This window comes from Myotis lucifugus, unplaced genomic scaffold, assembly GCF_000147115.1.
Source record: "Myotis lucifugus unplaced genomic scaffold, Myoluc2.0 scaffold_2, whole genome shotgun sequence".
Classification (NCBI taxonomy): Eukaryota; Metazoa; Chordata; class Mammalia; order Chiroptera; family Vespertilionidae; genus Myotis; species Myotis lucifugus.
Genome location: NW_005871050.1, coordinates 28,807,021 through 28,812,401, shown reverse-complemented (window position 1 = coordinate 28,812,401; position 5,381 = coordinate 28,807,021). Strand labels below are relative to the sequence as shown.

The 5,381-nt window shown below is 39.4% G+C and overlaps 2 pseudogenes; both read right to left on the bottom strand.

The window, feature by feature from the left end:
- On the bottom strand, window positions 1-518 carry LOC111826881 (annotated as a pseudogene).
- A 3,929-nt stretch (window positions 519-4,447) lies between these two features.
- On the bottom strand, window positions 4,448-4,955 carry LOC111826740 (annotated as a pseudogene).
- Between the last annotated feature and the right edge of the window lie 426 nt (window positions 4,956-5,381).

Here is a 5,381-nt window from a genome sequence, read left to right as displayed (position 1 = left end):
TAAATCTAGTCCATGCCAGCTTCCAAAAACCAGAAAAGATTTTAGTTAGCTTCATTCTTTGATGCCTCATCAAAATTTTCTATGAGATCTAGAATGTGAACATCCTCTTCATCAATGTCTACTGGTTTTGGTGCTCTGCTGAAATTCAGTTAATTTTCTAAAACTTATAAAGCTGACAGTTACAAGCTGACAATATTTCAGGAAGCTTTTCTGTCATTTGTTTGGCTTCTGCTTGACCAGTAATTGCAAAGATGTTAGCAAAAAGATAAGTCTAGACTCCCTCACCTTTAATTATGGTTAACTCTTCAATACCAGGTACATTATTATGCACAGGAAGGGTTTTTTTTATAACTCTGAAGTTTTTTGTCATCAGCTATAGCTGTTCTATGTACTACCTTCTTATTTTTGTGAGCGGTACCCTTGCCCCTTATCTGGACACGAGCCTGAAATTTGGCTAACTTTTCTTGATTCACGCTGTTGGTAAATCTGAAGCAGGGAGATTCCTCCAACACCAGCATGAACAAGAGCCAAGGTTAAGTACTTTGAGATAGGGAGATTATCCTGAATTATCCAGGTAAAGGAAATTTAATGACATGAATCCTTTAAAGTAAAGATCCTTTCCAGGCTGTGGTCAGAGGGAGAAGTGACTACAAAATAATGGTCAGAAAGATACAAAGTTACTGATAAAAATGGCCATTTAACATGTGAAAACATACTCAATGTCATTTGACATTAGGAAATTGCAAAGAACCATATGATTTCACTCATATGTGGGATATAAAATTGAAAGCAACAAATGAACAAACAAGAAAAACAAACAGACACAGACAGCAGTGTGGTATTTACCAGAGGGAAGGGGGATAGGTAGTAAAAATGTAATGGTGAAGAAAGATTTGACTTTGGGTGGTGGGCACACAATGCAATATACAGATTATGTATCAAGAACTGTGCACTTGAAACCTATATAATTTTATTAACCAATGTTACCCCAATAAATTTAATTAAAAAAAACAATGCTATACCACTTCATAGCAACTAAGATGGCTATAAAAAAGACAGATATCAAGTATTGGTAAGGATGTAGAGAAACTGGAAGCCTCATACAATGTTGATGGAAACATAAAATGGTATAGCCTCTTTGGAAAGCTTTCTGACACTTACTCAAAGTGTTAAACATTGGGTTACCATATGACTCTGTAACCCCATCCTAGGTATCTACACAAGAGAAATGAAAACATATCCAAACAAGAACATGTACATGAATGATCACAGAAGCATTATTCATAATAGACAAAAGGTATAAACAACTCACCTAAACATCAATTGATGAATGGATGAATAAAATGTGGTACATCAGCACAATGCAATTTTATTTGGTCATAAAAAGGAAAAGTACTGATACATGCTAAAATCTGGATTGAGCCTTGAAAACATCATGCTAAGTAAAAGAAGCTAATCACAAAAAACCACACATTGTATGGTTCCATTTAAATAAAATGTCCAGAATAGGGAACTATATAGATCCAGAAACCAGAGTAGTGGTTGCCAGGGATGGGTGGGCAGGGGAGGCAGTAACTGCTAATGGGTACAGTTTCTTTTTGTGTGTGTGGGGGGGTTGTGTGATGAAAATGTCTGGGGTAATGGCTGCACAACTCTGCGAATATACTAAAAAAACAATTGTACACTTCAAATTGGTAAATTATATGGTATATGAATCATCCTATACTAATAAAAGACAAACATGCAAATTGACCATACTTTCGCTATGCCTTAAGCCATGCCCACCAGCCAATCAGAGCAACTATATGCAAATTAACCCAACCAAGATGGCGGCCGGCAGCCACGGAGCTGGAGCGAGCAGGAGGCTTGCTTGCTCCAGTGATGGAGGAAGCCAAGGTTCCCCGCCTGCCGTGGCCCAGCTCTGAGCTCCACTGAAAGCAACAAAGTTTCAATTATAGAAGGTAAATAAACCCCAGATACCTGCTTTCAGCCAGCCATGGCCACGGAGCTGGAGTGAGCAGGAGCCGGCTCTGAGCTCCACTGAAAGCAACAAAGTTTCAATTATAGAAGGTAAACAAACCCCAGATACCTGCTCTCAGCCAGCCATGGCCACAGAGCTGGAGCAAGCAGGAGTGGGTTGCCCCTGGCGATGGAGGAAGCCAAGTTTTCCCCAGGCCTCTGCTAAAGGCAACAAAGTTTCAATTATAGAAGGTAAATAAATCCCAGAATAAAAAAAAAAGAAAAAAAAGAGAGGCTGGGAGCTTACGTAGCCAGGGTGCTTGGCCAGCCTGAAAACGGCCCTCAGCCCCTCACCCAGACTGGCCAGGCACCCCAGTGGGGACCCCCCACCCTAAAGGGGGTGTGGCCAGCCTGAAAACAGCCATCAGCCCCTCACCCAGGCTCGCCAAACCTCCATGGGGTGAGGGTCCCCACTGGGGTGGACATCCTCCAAGGGGTCTCACACTGCAAGAGGGCATAGGCCGGGCTGAGGGACCTCCCAAGTGCACAAATTTTTGTGCACCGGGCCTCTAGTGTAATAATAAAATTGTGAGAAAGTCTGGAGTAAAGTCTCAGAAAACATCTGCCTCTTGCTTTAAAATTTAAAATAAAAAAACTATAAAAGAATTAAAGCTTGATGGAAAATTAAATTTAAAAATAAAATAAAGAAATAAAGCTAGATAAATTAAGTACATAAAGACACAAATAAGATTAATTGGTTAATTGAAAACAAAGTTCATCTTTTCATTCTCACTTTAGATTATTATACATGATATATGGTAGTAATGAAAGGAGTTAAAGCAGATTTAAGCAGATAGAGTAAGGGGGTGGAAGGGGGAGGAATCGTGGAGCCAGCTGAAATCACAAAATGTTTTGCCGAAAAACAGGATAGCAGAAACACAGGGTTTTTTAAACAAGGATGTTTTTCTTGCAAGTGCAAAATAAAATGTTGCAAAAAGGCCAGGACCCAATCAGAGAGCGGTACAGATAGACAAAGAGCATGCCTTTAGTAGATATAAGAGGAAGGGCAGAATGTTGCGGGGGGGGGGGGCAACCCATTTGAATCCTGCTCCCTCTGAGGGGGGAGCCTGTGTTTGTTTGCAATAAACTCCTGCCTTGTTGAACCTCTCTGGTCCAGAGCTTCATTTTTGCATTTCATGAGACAGGACCCTGGGGAAGAATTCCTACTCACTGGTTCCAGTATCAGTAAGTGCTCAATAAATGCTTCTGCTGAATTAAACCAATTTTTTCCAGATGCCAATATATAATTACAGATGGTCTATTTCCACTTCATAAGGAAAAACTGCTTAAATACATAACTGCATTTGAATCTACTGCTGCCAGTGTCCAACTGTTGAACAGCTCATGGCAATATATGACATAAAACTCTCCTACCCCAAACATCTAGGGGGCCATTGGGTGAAGGGGATAGGAAGGAGATGCTGGAAAGGAATTGGGAATTTTAGGCAAAAACTAATCCTCTTGCCCCCAAATAACCCAAATGGCTGGCTATTGCAATTCATTTATTTATCACTCCATCCTTTCTCCAAACAGATTTGAAATGTTATCTTCATAAACCCAGGTTTGTTTCTGTGCTTTAAAATTTTTCACTGATTTTTTTCCTATCCTGTTCCATACGAGAGTTTCAATTATTATGTCCCTAGTATTCATTTATTTTTATATTACATAATATTTTAAACTTACTGGAAGAGAATAAACTTATACTTTCTACAAGCATGCCATCATTACTTACTTTAAAAAACAAGATATGATTCTCATGCATTTATTCCCCCATTTAAACTTTAGAATATTGTTAAGTACCTCCCCCCTTTCCTTCCCCTAAAGATTCCCAGTGTGGTTTTATAAGAATTACATTAAATGTGTATAAATTAATTTGTAAATAAATGAAATTTGTATACTATTGACCCAGCACATTCAGTGGGTCTCCTCATTTATTCATGTCTTCTTTATATAGTATTCCTCAATAAAATTTTGAGGTTATGTTCATATAGGTCATGCACATTTTTAAAGTTTATTTCTAGGCACTTCATACTTTCAGTTGAAATTGTTAATGGGACCTTTCTCCATTATATTTCCAAATTACTATTGCATAAACATGGGGAAGCTATTGATTTTTGTATTATTTATTTTGTAACTGACCATATTACTGAAACCTCTTCACTAGTGCTAATTAAATTTGTACTTGATTTATACCCATATTTTGAAAATCTTGATAATTTGTCTCAGGTACTGGCATAATTTCAGGAGCCTGACCTTAAATAACAGAGGTAACCAAGGAAGCAAATGCCATTTAATATGATTTGCTTTTAAGTTAACAGTCTTACCCTTAAATAAGAGAGTGTTTAAGAGACAGTCTCATTTTTCTAATCATAGGACTAGAGCAGGATTTTTCAACATGGCACTACTGACATTTTTTCTTTTTATAATGTAAAATTTTTATATTTAGAATTAGGCAGCTGGACTCAGTTTAGATGACCCCAATTTTGTTGGCAACATCCAAAGCACCAGAGTCAGGAGCCAGTCGAACATATGCCTTCTTCTCTCCATCAGACCTGATCAGGGGGTTGACCTTGGCCTCATCAATGTCATAGATCTTCTTCACAGCCTGTTTGATCTGGTGCCTATTGGCCTTGACATCCACAATGAACACAAGTGTATTGTTGCCTTCTATCTTCTTCATGGCTGACTCCGTAGTCGGGGGGAATTTGATGATGGCAAAGCGGTCAAGCTTATTTCTCCTGGGTGTGCTCTTCTGAGGATATTTAGGCTGCCTTTGGAGTCTTAGTGTCTTTGGCCATTGGAATGTGGCTGACATGTGGATCTTTGTGTGTGTGTTTGTGGATGCCTTTCAACACTGCTTTATTTGTCTTCAATGCCTTTGCTTTGGCTTCGGCTTTGGGAGGGGCAGGGACTTCCTTCTTAGATTTCGGCGCCATCTTTGTAAAAAGTGGCATTATTGACATTTTGAGGGAAATCAGTCTTTGTTGTGGAGGACTATCCCATGTAAGGATATAATAAGAAACGTGTATTTGGTGTTTGGTCTCTTTCCTGGACAGAGATCCTAAAACCTTTGTAATTTCCTAAGTGATAAGGGTTATAGGAGCATCTTTATGTCCTTAATTCCTAAAATAGCTCCAAGAACAACAAAAGTAAATGGAGCCTCGGCAGTCGGACATCCCCCGAGGGGTCCCAGATTGTAGAGGGTGCAGGCCGGGCTGAGGGACACCCTTCCCCATGCAAGAATTTCATGCACCAGGCCTCTAGTCCTATATAATAAAAGTCTAATATGCAAATTTTCCCCTCCAGTGGTTGTTTGACGGGAGACCAGGAGTTCAACTGCTCGCTATGATGTGTGATGACCA